Source organism: Mytilus edulis, chromosome 12 (genome assembly GCF_963676685.1).
Source record: "Mytilus edulis chromosome 12, xbMytEdul2.2, whole genome shotgun sequence".
Classification (NCBI taxonomy): domain Eukaryota; kingdom Metazoa; phylum Mollusca; class Bivalvia; order Mytilida; family Mytilidae; genus Mytilus; species Mytilus edulis.
This window is the reverse complement of record NC_092355.1, coordinates 43319109-43336589: the sequence shown is the minus strand read 5'-3', so window position 1 is coordinate 43336589 and position 17481 is coordinate 43319109. Positions and strand designations below refer to the sequence as shown.

Below are 17481 nucleotides of genomic sequence, written 5' to 3'. Positions count from 1 at the left end.
GAATACCCTTGTTTGAGGTGTGTTTTTTCCTCAATTATGATGTCTTGAACTTGAAAGACTATTTCAATTTTTTGCTGTGACGACTTTGCGCTTTGAATTATCAACTAGTCTTTCACTGGAATGTTTACCATTCTACACTTTATCAGAACGAGAGTTTACAATACCAATTCAAATAAAATTGTGTGCAGGTATGTTTACTTTAGTTTGCACTCAACACCACTCATGTTGACTCCGATGTTCATACTTTTATAGTACTTTAATTTGTCCTATCACCGCTCTTAAACAAACATGTTTACACAAATAATGCGGAAATCCTCTATGATTATGGTTTGATTTAGTATACGAAGGGTGAAGCTAGAAAATTTTAAGGTAAATAAACACGTTTTATTTGTTACGAAAACTTGTACTATTTTGTAAAAGTGTCAAAAACAACGGATTTCTTTAAAATTGTTCGTTTCTATTTAGAGTTGTCGTTCTTTTGTTGTTTAACTGGCATATACATATTCTTTGACAAACAATATACAGACAAGAGAAATGAAATGCTCATGCAGTATTTACCAGAATTGTAATATTTACCGTTATTACGTGAATGTTTACATAACGTATTATTTTGCTGCGTATTGAACCAAACGCATAATATAATTTTTCTATGAATAGGAATCTAAAAATAGTTTTATATATTTATCCGTCCGGTGACGAGCAAAGTTATACTTTCATTTTGTGTACATGCAAGCCCATTCAACTTATGCTATTCAAACCGAATAATGAACAACACAGACTTTTGAGCTTCCATTTAATTTTTGTTACCCCTCCAAGATAATAAAAAGAAAGTTCAAACATTAATATAAAATAAAATACTCCAGTAAACATATGGTAAAAAGGCATCAAAATCACAGAAATATGAATATTTAATTTAAATATGAATATTTAATTTAAATAGGAATATATATAATTTATGCAACCTATTTTGTAGAACATGAAAAACATACCATGATACACGTTCACCCTTTACATAAATTGATGGATACTTTTTCTGATGTAAGAATTTTACGATTTACTTTTACTCTCTGAAATTCAAAATGTGCTAAGAAAACAAACTTAAAAATATTAAATAACTGTTTATCATTTTACAGCAATATTATAGAAGCTTGAGTGTATTAAGAAGCAGTTGAGAAATTTGAAGGATGCTTTTATAGAGTATGACAATAGAACATAGAAAATGGTAAGTGAACAAAAATCATATTTCCTAACAAGAATGTTATACAACTTAGTCAGATGCTTCTCTGCGATGAAAGATTGTGCTGAGGTCATAGATATAATTTGTTCCATTTTAAAACCTCAAATTTCTTTTACATGATTATAGATTTGCTGGTGTGGTTAACAATTTCATTACACATTTCCACAGTAAAAATGAATAATGTATCTTATCATGTTTATTGACAGAGAATTCTATGAGAAAATAATTGTTGCTTGCTTAACTTCTGATGCCAATTGATTTCATGCAAATTCAGGAAATTAACAGATTAGGTAAACATCCAATGGCATTTACGTTTGGTCAGTTCCAATTATGTATAGAAGGAAGAGGAGAAACTTAAGGCTTCCACTGGAAGATGATAATGGACGGCTGTTGAACATCCAGTGTCAAATTAAATGCATATTCAGGACGAAAACTTAAGTCTGGTTAATAAATCATTGCATTCTAGGCAGATATTCTAAAACGGATGTTTAACATGCTAGTTCACAAGGTAACAGATTGTATGAAATCATGTCACTCTACTCGTACACAATATTTTGACCCCTAGCCGACAAGTCTTTTCTCCAACTCATTAATGACGCATGATAAGCGATGAAGCAATACATACATATGAGCTCCATTCTGGGATTATGAGCTGGCATTCGAAGCGTCCACGCTCAAACGAAACCACTGATGTCGTTTTTATGTATTGAACGTTAATTAATGTCAGTTGCAAATATTTGATAAGTAACTACTGAATAACTATTAAAAAAATTAGTTAAATGGTCATAATTTTTATAAATGAGATAAAGAGATTTCAAGGGATATTCAAAATAACAGTTCAATTGAGGATGAACAATGCCATGATCAAAACGATGCATCAACTATTTTATATTTGCAAAAAAATCATGAAAAATAGAAAAACATTTATCTCAGACGTTAAACACTAATGTCAACAAGTCTAAGGACGTTGTTATGCAATATTTTTAATTAAATTATACTAATATATTGTGCGTTTTTCCTTTGATCTTTTTTTTTGGTGATAATTTTTCATATCATGCTACTCGCTTGAGATGGAAAATTAACGTCCTTCCCTAACGCTTATATCACCCTGCCTTGTCGCTCCGTAGTTCTCGTATCAAGGCTTCAAAACGAGACCAGGCATTATCAGCGAGTCACAATGCGAGAGGAGACGTTATCAAGCTGGCTTTCGTCAAGCGAAAATTTTATAATTGTCTTAGGAAGAAGGAAAAGACCAGAAATAGAACGATAAACGTACCTCCTTAGTTTCTAGCGATAAGTATAGATAATCGGGTTTTCTTCGATTAGATAACAGCCGCTCGACACAAGTTGACAACGTGAAACTTTTTAACTCGTTCGCTGCTCTCACTCGCCAAAAAGGTTCACATTGTGGCTCGCGGCTGATATTTTATGATATCAATGTGTAGAAAACCCGATTATATATATTTATCGCTAGAAACTAAGGAGGCACATGGCGTTGCTAATGAAATTGACATGAAATTGACCGTTATATGTAAAATAGCAATAAACAGATTATCATTGCCATGGTCATCTCAACTCGATTACTTTTCTCGCTTTTGCCGTTCCGGCTCAAGCGAGAAAAACAATCTCATTGAGAAGATCAACGATAATCTATGAATACAAATGTAGATCATGATCAAATATTTCTATTTCAGTCTTATATCGAAGCAAAGTCAGGACATTGGATTGGTTATTACATGCAGTATAGAGATAGACACGTGTTTTCAATTAATCTTCAGTTCGAGGCTGATTCAGTTGAAGGAAATGGAGATGACGAAATCGGAACATTCTCCATCAAAGGAAAGTTTGATCCAATAACTGGAAAAATAGATTTTGTAAAACGCTACCATGGTGCTCATGGTGTGAACTATTCAGGTTTCGTCTCGAGAGATGGGTTTAGTATGAAAGGAAAGTATGATGTAAGCGGCTTTGGGGATGACTTCCACATGTCAGTTAATACCTGGTGGTAACTTTGTGGAATAAAGGAAAACTTGGAAATGTACATTAGAGTATGGACTTATCAGACCTAAATTCTTCATTCGTTCCTCTCAGTTCATACAAGAAATGCGAATTCTTAATTAAAATACATGTGAAACATATGATGTAAACATATATACAGAGTATAACAAGTCTAAAAATCTATATTTGAAATAGTCTGCGACCTTTCTAGTTAATTGTATTAATTATATTTTATAAACAACCACACAGTATAACACGGTACTTACAAAAACAGTACTGTGTAACAGGTGCTCAGAATGTGTTTTTTTTTTCAATGTCGTAACATAAACCCAGTGTACTTCTACAATGCATACATATGCTGTGAATGTCAACAATTATAGCTGTTAATCGAATCAAATATCAGAATTATTTTTGTTACCAGACGGGCTTAGGGCGTACAAAGAAGTCATGTCACGCACGACGTCTTATTGGTTTCATTTTTCTCAAAATATTAACGATGACATATATAGTGCATTTCATACATCATCGCGGTAAAATTAACCAAAAGTTCACGATTTAAAAACTTGTCGAACTTTCTACATCTTCAGCTTATTTTCATAATTTTTACATCATTCCAACGTATAATTGCTATCACCTAAATTTCCATTATGCAAATTATTTTTGGGTTTTTAACCGATCTATGAAAATTGGGACATTATCTAGTGCAAAATAACATTACGTATCACTTGTTTTAAAAAAATCATTTTTTCAATGGATACTCCTTAAAAAAAATATTTTGTAAACACAAATTAATAATATGAAAATATTATGTCGTTATATATATAGAGATTAATACATGGCCTTTTCCATATCAGCCTGGGTATCATCCCGAGACCCCCATATCAGCCCGATACGGAGTCGAGGTGCTGATATGGGTCGAGGGATGATACCCAGGCTGATATGGAAAAGGCCATGTATTAATCGCTTTATCATATACTTCCGACAATAGTTTTATGTAAGGCAAATAAACTACAGTCAAACATTTTATAAAGAAAATTAAAATTATGAATCAAATATACTATAGTTGTCCAACAACAGCATCATTAACTCCTTATATATTTATGGTAACATTTCCTATAGAGGCATTTTGAAACATTGAAAATTTGGAAAAGTTTTACGATCATTACTACTCCATGTTTGTTGTACTATAAAATGATTCATAATTGTCAATGGCATTTGTTAGCAAGTATTTTAAAACTATCCCCACAAAAGTTCCCGTAAATTTTGACGTCATAAAAAACATCTGACGTCACAATGGAAAAGTAAACAACCGATACCGGAAACACCGGAAGTAACTTGCACGAGAGGCACTATTATGGGTTTTGTGCACGAGATGCACCTGATATGGGTTATCAGCCCGGGTGGGAAATTATGGCTTGTTTACTTCCGCTCATTACACATATGCAAAAGCTATCATATCAATGCTAAGTATATGATAAATAGAGAATATCATATGGCTTTTTCAATATCGCATCCGTATCAACCCGAGACACCAATATAATCCCAAGAGCTCTGCTCGAGGGATTATATTGGTTGAGGATTCAGTGCTCTAGCTAGAATTCAAAAGGGGCAGGGTGCCAGTGGAGGGCAGGGCACTTTTTTATGATAGGAGAAGGCACTGCTCATTTTTTTTTTGTCTACGTCCCTGAGTGTATCACGATTTCACATATTTTTTTTCTGTATATATTGTTAATAAAGATGCATAAGTTGTTGTTTTGATTATTTATTCTATAAAATTTGCATAAGAAAAGTCATTCATACTACATGTTCATAAAACATGGCAATACACATTCATACTATTAACCAAAAGAGGCAAAATAAACTTACTTTTCTCCCCCACCCCCTCTCCTTCCAAAAGAAAGATCATAAACTAAACATCTCATAGTTTACCATACATGTACATGACAGAGTACTTTAAAAATTTCATCTAGAGCTTGGACCTCAACACCTGTTTTCATTGTTCATGTTCAGCAATATATTATTTAGTGTAGCTTCATCAAGTTGATTTGTGATGAGAGTTTAACTGCACACTTTCAGATTAGAAAGTACATAGCTTGGACACCTGTTCAGAACTTTAAAAATTCATATTTCTTTTTTGACAATGTATAAAACATGGATTGCCAAAAGTATGATTATCAAAAATAAATTGCAATACATTTTTTTTTGTATGTTCAAAGACTGTTAATATCCTTAAGGTAACATTCTTATATAATTTTGTATTCAATTGGTTATTTTTTCCTATTTTTAGTGCTAGATAATATTTTAGGAGCACAATTGTGTAATAAGCTTTTTCAGGGGAAATAACTCCAAAATTAATTTCCATGTTTACGTCTGCTTGTCGCTCACAATCACAAGTTGAGATGAGCGATGTTTCTGTAAAGGCATAGTTTTATTTTGATAACTTCAATTCAATTCTAAATTTACGAAAGTCTTCATTCATACACTCTTCCATGGTGACTTGAGGATCGAAAAGAAAATGCCGACACATTCATCATATTTATGACAAAAAGGTACATTGTCTTAAAATTAAATTACCTAGTAATTAACACCTTTGAAGTCTTATCCACTATAATTGATTGTAATGACATGATTAACCTCGTTACCTGGGGGCAATCATCATGTGTCAGATATGTAATTGAACTTCTGATAAGAAATCGATGAAACAAAAGGCAATTTTACCAAAACGGCACAAGGGTTTTTCGAAAAACGGCGTCAGGGCAGAAGGGCGCCGCTGAGGGCACACAGGGCGCGGCTAAGGGCACCCAGGGCGCGGCGCCCTTCTATTTTGGGCTAACGAGACCACTGAGGATTGATATGGTGTGTGATATTGAAAAAGCCATATCATATACACTTTATTATATACATATACCTCAAGTAGATGTTTTTTATGTAACATGACGTCATACAGATTATAGATTTGACATGACGTCAGACAGATTAGGGATTTGAAAGCCATTGCAACAGTGACTGCAATCGATGACGTGACGTCATACAGATTAAAGGTGTGATAAAGCTTTTGCAACCGTGCTGATATCGATATCATCACGGGTGGCTGATACAGCACGCTTGCCAATGATTGTTTTACACATACAATTTATCTGTATTTACTACTAAGTATATAGCAGAGCTCTTGGGATTATATTGGTGTCTCGGGTTGATACGGATGCGATATTGAAAAAGCCATATGATATTCTCTATTTATTATAAGTAAAAAATCATCGATAATATCTGTGCACACGTACCCAAAAAAAATGGGTGAAAACTTGCGGAAGAATATCTCAAGAACGATTTCCGACACTCTCGGCAAGGACCGGTAACTCTGTAATTGTTTTTGCGGGAAAATATGAATGGCTTCTCATATCTAATCGTTTAGAAAAATCGAAGAAGAGTGTCCACCATGCACTTGCACTGCACTATCATTAGAATAGTAGAATAGAATGATATATACAAATGGATGAAAATTATATTTACCTGCAACTGTTATATTAATGTAATATATAACAACAAACAAGTGTATACTCTGGAACTAGTATTATATTATTATAATAGTCCCAGGTATACTGATTTGTATCACTACACTATAATAGGTATTGCAGTGCGGTTGAATTTCCTTTCATTAATTCATCATCCACGCACGAACTTGTCACAGAAATAAAATGTGCTTTTAACCATCCACAAGAACTTGCCGTCATCCGATGTTAAGTACTTCAGTACTTTGATTTCAAATATTAGTATAGGAAATTGAATTCCAAATCTCACTTTTTCCCCTTTATTCATAACCCCCGGTTTTATTTTTTCCATTAATCCTACATATTCACCTTTTCTTTAGTTCGTATATTCCATACCCTTACAGAGTGCCACCTCCCTCAACAGTAGTAAGGGAGGAACATTGAAGTTCAAAAAGGGTGAGGGGGATATTGTTTTTTTTTCTGTGTCAGATTTTTTCATCTGGCGCAAACCACTACGTAATTTGTTTAGTTTTTGAACGCTATAAATCGAATCATTTTTTGTCCTCTGCTTGAGCAGAATATTTTTATTCATCAAATTGGGGATCATAAATTGTTTCTCGGAAAAAAACATATATATATACCCCCTTCCCCTATGAAGTTAAAATTTGGTTATTCCCTTTCACCATGTTAACCTCGTATTATAATTCAGAAAGTAGAAAAAAATAAGATCACCATCAGAACATTGGGTAACAAAATAAATGTAGAAGTAATGCAATCATTTAAATTCGGACAATGCAGTCTTCAATCCTAATCATCTTCAAAATAAACGTTTGTATTAATTGTTCTTCAAACACACATCCTGATCTTCATCTATTTCTACTTCGAAAATTATACTGCTACTGTTCGAATTAAGTCTGTCTCTGCTTTTTTCCTTTTACTCGATCTCTGCAGCCGCCTTATTATGATCATTTGAATGATCATAATCGCTGTTCACATTTCGCATACTTTTTGCAAATTCTGTACCATTGACGGGATCCTCTTCTGTTCTCTCTGGTCCTCCACCATCGTTTTCACATTCCTGATCATCTAGTAGAGTTGTATCTGCATCTGTTGCTCTCAACTTGACAAGTTCTTGACCCAAATCTCCATTATAAAGGACTGTTTCAGTTTGGTCAAAACTTGACATCTGTTCAATTGTTTTGTCATCAAAAACTGGACAATCCTTTGCAAAGAAATTATTGAACATGCTTCCCCTGCTTCTGCTGAGTCGCACATTTTCTTGTGGCGCTAAATCACTACGATTAAGTTTGTGACTTGTATTTACAGAATTGCAATTGGTTGTATATGTTCGCTCTCTGTTAAATATTGCCTGATCTATATTTGTTGTAGTTTCTAAGTCCTCCATTGAGGAAACCAATGAATTGAATTCAGTTTGACTTTTGTTTTCGTTTGATTTTTGGTCATCCGGTGAAGCTAATATGTCCTCTCGAGGTTCAGCCTCGCTATCTTGCTGTTTCTCAAGAGGGTTTTCCTCCTTGTATATATTCGTACTGGTATTTGTGAATCCAAGTTTTTGTAGAGTTTCTTCAACACTACTGGTATACGGTTTGACATCAATAGATTCGACTTTCTGTTGCGCAATTTTTCTTCTTTTAAATTGTGTATTTTTCAACGGTGCAACTTTGTTTGAGTTTCCAGCTAGTGAACTAAGAATGGTTTGTTTTCCGAAACCCATGGTATTGAACGAGTTCTTCAATGTCATTGCTCCTGTTGATTTCTTTTTATTTAAAAAAAGTTTACAAACAACAAAAATAGTCGCCACAATGAACGCCACTGCAAGCAGACCGCCAATTACAATTGCTATTGTCTCAAAGTCAGAGAAAAATAGATCTGCATCTCCCCCAACACGTCCAGTTTGCTTGATACCTCTTGATACCGACATTCGCTTTGCCATCTGTGTAATGTACTGTACCCAAAAAAATAGGTCAGTCTGTCTTACTAAAATTATAAATAATAATCTTGTAAAGAATGTATGAAAATTTTCCCCAAGTTCCTATGTATTTTATAAGTATACATGTATTGATTGGTTTTGAAATGTATGACAATTCTAAATCTTTCCAATTTAAAACAAAATGTAAAAACAAACAGTCAGAAAACTACCGATTGACGGATCTTGTGTAAATTCAGAGAACAAATATTACCTTGTGCAATTCCAAAATCTATGTACATTATATAGACAGGATATAGTTTTCATTTTGTATAGCAATACAAAATTAGTTATGGTTTAGTTAATCAAAATACAAATCATTTTACCGATAAAACAATGTTCAGTCATTTAAGAAAACCAGGAAAATCTAGATAAACAATTATTATAAACAAATGTCGTAATTAGTTGGACCCATGGTAGTTCGTTAATTGTGAAACTTGTTTTTATTTTCTGAATACCTTGCACCTTAGTCTTGTGCATGAGAACACATTTAAAAGTATGTATAACAACTTTAAATTGTTTTATTAATATTTGTAAAACTGTTGTAAAGTATGTTATAAAGACTCTTCAATATTCAAATTTAAGTAAAGTTCATCAACTTGTCGAGTTTGACACTGTGAGTGAAACAAACACAGCAGCACACTGTACAGAAGTTGTTGTGAACAAAATATTTATGCCCCATTCATGGGCATTATGTTTTCTGGTCTGTGCATCCGCCTGTTCGTTCGTCTGTCTGTTCCGCTACAGGTTCAAGTTTTTGGTTGCGGTTAAAGTTTTTGGTCGAGGTAGTTTCTGATGAATTTGAAGTCCAATCAACTTGAAACTTATTATACATGTTAGTGCCCTATGATTTTATCTTTCTTATTTTAATGCCAAATTAGAGATCCCCCTCCCCATTTTCACGGTCCACTGAACACAGAAATTAAAAGTGCTGATGGGGCATCCGTGTACTGGGGACACATTCTTGTTATTGATTATTTATTGATTAATTTTACGATAAAATACTAAACTGAAGAAATTTAATCTTGTATTGAAATAAGTATACTATAAATCATTTATTGACATAACACGTCATGAGGAAATACAACACTACAAAATAATGATTATCATTTTTATAAACTGTTTCCCTTGTTCTGGTATAAATTGAATTAAGCACAACACGTTTTTCTCGAATAACTGCTACGAGATACACAAATTCATTGGAAATCGAATATACAATTTATATTAAACAAGACATTTTGGAACAAACAAACAGTAAAAAAGGTACAAGAGCAGACAATTCTGCTTAGAAAAGTAGCAACTTCTGATATTCGCGGTTATAATATGCTACGTTTTGCATTACAACAAGTTATATATGGACCCTTCAGTGAATTATTGCAAGGGCTCTTTAAAAATACATAGCCGTACATGACCATTCCTTCGTCAACAAATTAATAAAACGGCTCCATGCCGACCGGGCGTACATGTAGATGTGTATTCATAAAGGTACTACATTATATACGGTTTAAGTGCTGGGCAATGGAGATAAGGATGACCATATTTCTATATCTAAAATGATTATAACCCTTTGGGTACTTCCCTTTCAAATATTTTCCAATCTTCCAAATTGTTTTTTTTTTGTCTTTGGTGTAATAAACTTTGTTCTGGATGTTCGACTTTTTTGTTAAGTGTCATTGTCTTTGAACTAGCTTTCAGTAACTGCAAATACTCTTATATTGGTAAGTTTTGTCTTTGAACTAGCTTTCAGTAACTGCAAATACTCTTATATTGGTAAGTTTTGTCTTTGAACTAGCTTTCAGTAACTGTAAATACTCTTATATTGGTAAGTTTTGTCTTTGAACTAGCTTTCAGTAACTGCAAATACTCTTATATTGGTAAGTTTTGTCTTTGAACTAGCTTTCAGTAACTGCAAATACTCTTATATTGGTAAGTTTTGTCTTTGAACTAGCTTTCAGTAACTGTAAATACTCTTATATTGGTAAGTTTTGTCTTTGAACTAGCTTTCAGTAACTGTAAATACTCTTATATTGGTAAGTTTTGTCTTTGAACTAGCTTTCAGTAACTGCAAATACTCTTATATTGGTAAGTTTTGTCTTTGAACTAGCTTTCAGTAACTGTAAATACTCTTATATTGGTAAGTTTTGTCTTTGAACTAGCTTTCAGTAACTGCAAATACTCTTATATTGGTAAGTTTTGTCTTTGAACTAGCTTTCAGTAACTGTAAATACTCTTATATTGGTAAGTTTTGTCTTTGAACTAGCTTTCAGTAACTGTAAATACTCTTATATTGGTAAGTTTTGTCTTTGAACTAGCTTTCAGTAACTGTAAATACTCTTATATTGGTAGGTTTTGTCTTTATTGTTAATTTTCTTAGTTACTTTTTAGTATTTTGTATAAATCTGGTGTATCAATAGAGAAGACGTCACAGATATGGGGTATTTATCTTTGATACAAAATTAGATATGGGGGATTTATCTTTGATACAAAATTAGATATGGGGGATTTATCTTTGATACAAAATTAGATATGGGGGATTTATATTTGATACAAAATTAGATATGTAGGATTTATCTTTGATACAAAATTAGATATGGGGGATTTATCTTTGATACAAAATTAGATATGGGGGATTTATCTTTGATACAAAATTAGAATTGTAGGATTTATCTTTGATACAAAATTAGATATGGGGGATTTATCTTTGATACAAAATTAGATATGGGGAATTTATCTTTGATACAAAATTAGATATGTAGGATTTATCTTTGATACAAAATTAGATATGTAGGATTTATCTTTGATACAAAATTAGATATGGGGGATTTATCTTTGATACAAAATTAGATATGGGGAATTTATCTTTGATACAAAATTAGATATGTAGGATTTATCTTTGATACAAAATTAGATATGGGGGATTTATCTTTGATACAAAATTAGATATGTAGGATTTATCTTTGATACAAAATTAGATATGTAGGATTTATTTTTGATACAAAATTAGATATGTAGGATTTATCTTTGATACAAAATTAGATATGGGGGATTTACCTTTGATACAAAATTAGATATGGGGAATTTATCTTTGACACAAAATTTCTTATGCACAGCAAACAGTGCAGCGTCAACACACATGCTCAATAAATTAAGTATTTGGTTAACTGGTATTTAAAATTGTGGAGTAAACAAGATAAATTAATGCATTCCGTTTTTATACAGTCCCTACCTGACAAACCTTAATGGTGGATATTTTGCAAAATAGAAATCATTTTTATCATAATTTCACAAAAAGAATGCTTTATATCTTACCTTCCAATTCTACGCCCGTATGCCTCAAAAGATTTATGTAAAAGTAGAAGCATGTCAACAAAACTGATAAAATGAAATTGTAGCTGCATTTTATAATGTAGTATTATATTCTAATTTTATAAGGCTATGAAGCTAGAAACTGAAAGGAATCCAATAAAATAAAATATTTATAATATTGAAACTCAAGAATAGTCATTTGTATTGTTTGAAGATTTAAAAATAATACTATAATGAAGATCATATAAAAGTAGAAATATGTTCTATACTATTAAACGAGAAGACCTCATTTTGTGTATCGCTTCTCTTCCTTTGCGCAATAAGTTATCCGTGATCATGCCTCTGTGTCCTATAAGCACCATGCATAGTCGCATTTGTCATCTATTCTAAGACTTATATATGATTATTTAGTTTGGGTTATTTTGGGAGAAAAATGAAAAAAAAGGCGTCCGGATATTGTTTGCGTCATCAGACCGACTTTTAAGTCAAAGACAGGACTTCCGGCTTTAAACTTTCAAACATGAGGTTCATAATTACTCGGGGACAGGATAACTATTTTCGCGTTATTCTGCATGTATACTATTATAATACTCCTAAATTATATAGAGATAATATAATTTAGTAGTAATCGCCGTTGAGAAGAAACTTGGAATTGATAGTCAGTTGCAAATACACTTTATTTTCATAGTATACAGTTCGGAAACGCGAAAATTATGGAATTTAACGGAAAAACAAAAAATAACGGACTTTGGAAAAAGGGAGAGGGCTTAAAATAATTGTCCTGTCTCTATGTACCTATGACTTTTAGTACCTTTTCTGAAATTCTCCAGACATAAAATATTTGACATAAAATCATCCTACAACTGCATGCTGTTGTTTTTTTCCTATGGTCGGGTTGTTGTCTCTTTGACACATTCCCCATTTCCATTTGCAATTTAACATACATTCAACCAAGCTCTAATTGGCCGCCAGGTTTGTCTTGTATTGATTGTCCTTGATTGGCATGTATCAATAGATATCTACACATTTATAGGTGAGTTTATCTGAGTGGTCAGCATCTTAGTAATTCAGGTGTTTGTTTATTTTTAGATCTTCTACAGGAAGGGAGAAAAATGCCCATCAAAATCCCAAAACGATTTTATATTTTTGAAGCACAAAATGAATTTAACTTTTATATATCTAGTGGATGCAAGGCCTTCAAACTTTCCAAACTTCACAGGTACATGTAAGTCTTTACACTGAGTAGTTTTAGAGGTGAAAATACGGCCATATTTATTTGTAATGATGAACCTTAACAAATAATAATAATAATGAATAAACCAATAAATCACGTTTCCCAGACTGAGACTTGTTCTCCAACTTTCTTTCACGATGTGGTTTAAAGTTTAAATACCAGTTATCTTTCTTTGTACGGTACCTTACTGCACTTACGTAAATAATGATTTCGATATTTTGTTGTCAGTTGGTCTCTTGTGGCGTATTGTCTCATTGGCTATCATACCGCATCTTCTTATTTTTAGAGCTTATCATGTTAAACTATAATTATTTTGCCTGTATGCTGTTACTGGATACCACTAGAAAATATGAAATCATAATGAAATGAAGAAAAAGGCGCCTTTTGATATCCGCAAGCAACGAAAAGGAACAGAATTATACGGTTTGAAAAGTCATTTGAATATTTGCCACTGAACTTTCATCAACCAACCATCAATTATTCAATTGTTCATTCCAAACATTTTAAAATGACAAAAAAATAAAATCACGAAACCAGCAGACGTAGCGTTGTAAATATTCGAAAACTGAGAGTCAGATTAATCAGAGTTGCGCTCCTTTGTTGAATGTTAATTTGCTAACGTTGATAACATAGAATTAACCAGTGGCGCTCGAAGCGAAATACAGCCAAATCTTCACAAGAGACCACCTGTAGTTAAAAACGTAAATTTTGAAACCTTTAAAATTCGCCTTTTTAGAATCTAAAGGACTATGGTTAACCAATCAAAACGTTTTTGGTGTACGATTTTACCCAGAATGCATTAGATTCTTAAACGGCGAATTGAACATGTATTTAAAGACCACTTTTTGTATCTCCCTGGAGTGTTCTCTTCCAACAAGTTCCGCTGTAATTAGAAGTCTAAATAAATTACAGTTGAGTAGCATGGAAAAAACCTGCACCGTATGTATCTATGCTCCAGGCAGAAAAAAATGAAGTTTTCGAATGCTTTATTGTTTAATGAACAGAAAATTAATACAAAACAAAATGGTAGCAAAACAAAAATAAAACCATTAGTGAATAAACCATTTTCAATGTATCTAAGAAGCTGACAGTGAGAAAAGCAAACTTAACAATCATAATGCTAAAATATCGACACTTAACTGTTAAACAATTTTTAAAATGTCAAAAGGTATTTAGTCTATATTTTTGTCTACCATGTAAACATTAAAAGTACATGTACCCTACAAGTTATCCTTAATAAAAAAATACTTTTTTTTCACTTTAACCAATTTTTTGTCAATTTTTTTTTACAAAATCAGACATTTTATTACGACACTTCAGTTTACCGACCTTTTCAACAGGCTTGTCACATTTAGCATATAACAACTGAAAACACAATAGTTTCTGCATTTTGTTTACAAGTCATGTTGTTGTGTTTGTTACAAAACAAAAAGGAAAAGCCTTAAATGACAAACAAAAATATAGCAAAATCACATATTTCAACATTAGTATACTAGTGGTTCCCATGTGTCCTTGTACAACACACTGAGTAAGAAACTATTGCTTTATTTTGAAATTGAAACATGTGAAAACTTTTTGAAAACTCTCGTTATTTACATAAATCCTGCATACAAAAAAAAAACGATTGGAAATATTTGATTGCATATGGTTCGTATAAATACATATAGCACAAATGAAATTAAAGCTGTCTCGAAGAAATATCATACACATGTAGTATTGCAGTTACAATGTAACATATGTCAGAATCGGTATGTCTAACACACGAATGAATATATTTTTAATGGAATGTTTGCTATATAAACCCAATAAAGTTTATGACCCCTTATGTGGACTGTGAATTATGCACTTCAAACTGCAATAGTATCAAAACAGGTAAGATAATGAATAATGAAGATGTGCCATTTTGTACATATACCGAGGGGAAACTTCGTGCAAAGCGTAATCATTTATAGTTTCATTGCATATAATAGAAAGAGGGAATTTGGTGAAAATAAAATCAAGAATTTTTTAGAAAATCTACAGACTTTTATACAGCGATTTTTGTTATAAAATTTACAATATAGTTTACTCACTTGTTTTTCTATGATCAGCTAGTGTTTATTGTTTACAAAAAGTCATTAACAACCCTTAAATTCCCAAAATCTCGTGCTGAGTCACAAAAGTCGAGCGCACCCTAGAAGGTGTACTTGAATTGGTCCATATTTTTATTTATTTTAACCACTATCTAAATTTATAAACTTGTTTTCATGAAATCATTGCTAGCACCGCATGCAATAATCCTCTCTCTATCAAGTACCGAATTGCCAAATATGAGAGTACAAGGGGAAAGGCTGTGGATTTTTTATAAAATTTCCATATGTTTAGCATTGAAGCAACACAATGGTACATTATCCTTAAAGCGAATATTGTTTTCTATTTGGCATTTTCATCAGCATAGACAATAACTGTTTAGTGTCTTTAAATATCAGCTGTATTTGTACGAGGCTAGGAAACAAGGTGTATGCGAGCTTTTAGCGAGCTATTACACCTGTTTCGAGCCGAGTACAAATACAGCTGATATTTAAAGACACTAAACAGTTATTGTCTTTATCCTGCAATTAATTCTGTATACTATATGTGTTTTAAAAGTTACAAAAAAACACATGTTTTGCATTTATTTTCGATTTGAAATCCCTTGAGGCCCGTGTAGTAATACGGCACTGTAATCACACATTCAGCTGAAGACGGGTTCGCAAAAAAAAGAATCTTGAATGGTCAACAATAATACATTGCTCAAGGTGAATAATTACCTATTTTTACATAACAACTAATTTCAACAGTAAAAACAAATAACAAAACGTTGTCTAAATTGAAACAGGGGTGTACGAGTTGTCCTACGCTTCAGACTCGACATACACAATCTAATGCGATTGCAATACACATTCTGAGGTCACGCAGGTTCATACAATACTCAATCCGGTAGTGGGTGGAGCTTTAAAGTGATATCTGTATAGTATACAGAGACAGCATAGCAATATATCTGTAGGGCTGTATCTGTATAGTAGAACACCCAATTGCAGGATAAAATGTGTTAAAGTGTTAAAAGCTGGACCAATATCGTAATCAATGTTCCGGAATATTAACCTCAAAAGTGATTATAGAATATAGAAATGCATAACATAAGATTCATTTACACAACAAACTGTAACATTTACATTTTTTTACAATAAAAAAATATTCCATAAAATTGAGATTGGAATTGGGGAATATGTCAAAGAGACAGCAACCCGACCAAAGACCTGATAACAACCGAAGGTCACCAATGGGTTTCACATAGTTCAACGTGTAAATAAGATCTGTTACCATATATTGTTTGCCTAACCTTCTTCCTAAAACATAAGAAAAAAATAACTTAAAACGTAGTAAAGAAATATAATTCTAAAATGATAAAAATGTTTTTTTTCCGGAACGTATTAATTTGATCGTTCTATTTTAGATTCAGATCTCCCCTATTACATACTTAAACTCTTGTCTTTTTGAGAATCTGTTTGGACTTTTTAAAATATACGTAATTTTCGTATTGTTCCACATTAAAGGGGCATAAGTTGTCAAATTTTCAAGTTTTTATTTATAACATACTAAATCGTATATTCAAAAAAAGGCATATGCATAATAATATGTATCATCGTTCCGTGTTAATTATAGTATGGACGCCTTCTAATTACCTATCGAGCTGACCTCCGAAGACTGTCGATGGTCATATTAGTGATATAAACATAGATATAGATGTAAATAGATGGTGAAATGATCGTGCAATTGGATTTTTCTAGTTCTGTTCAATTTGATATTATAGTTTTAAAATATGTGCTTTTCATAGTATTTACCTGTTTAAGAATGAGTTTTTGTTTATCGAATATTCTTTGTCTGACTAAGATGCAAACAACATTTCCGTGTAGTTGACTTTCGTATGTTTTAATGTATTAATATATCTTTTTGATTTAATAATATAAAACTTTCCTAAATAAAAGTTTGAATCGAAAAAAAAACCCCATAAACTTACGATTATAAGATTTTGACATCGGTCGCCATTATGAGTGGTGGAACATTGGCAGCTGTAAGAATAACCACTCATCGTACAAGTCCCACCGTTCATGCAGTAACTATTGGCACACGGATTCTCTGCAATATATATAATGATACATACATGCAAAAATAAGAAGATGTGATTTGATTGCTAATGCGACAAGTTGAA

General features: G+C 32.4%; 1 long non-coding RNA gene across 1 annotated transcript; it reads left to right on the top strand.

Annotated features, from left to right (window-relative positions):
* The first annotated feature begins 225 nt into the window (after positions 1–225).
* On the top strand, positions 226–3632 carry LOC139498528 (uncharacterized). Its single transcript, XR_011657957.1, has 3 exons — positions 226–369; positions 1134–1222; positions 2932–3632. It is a non-coding gene; the product is annotated as an uncharacterized lncRNA (long non-coding RNA).
* Positions 3633–17481: the final 13849 nt, after the last annotated feature.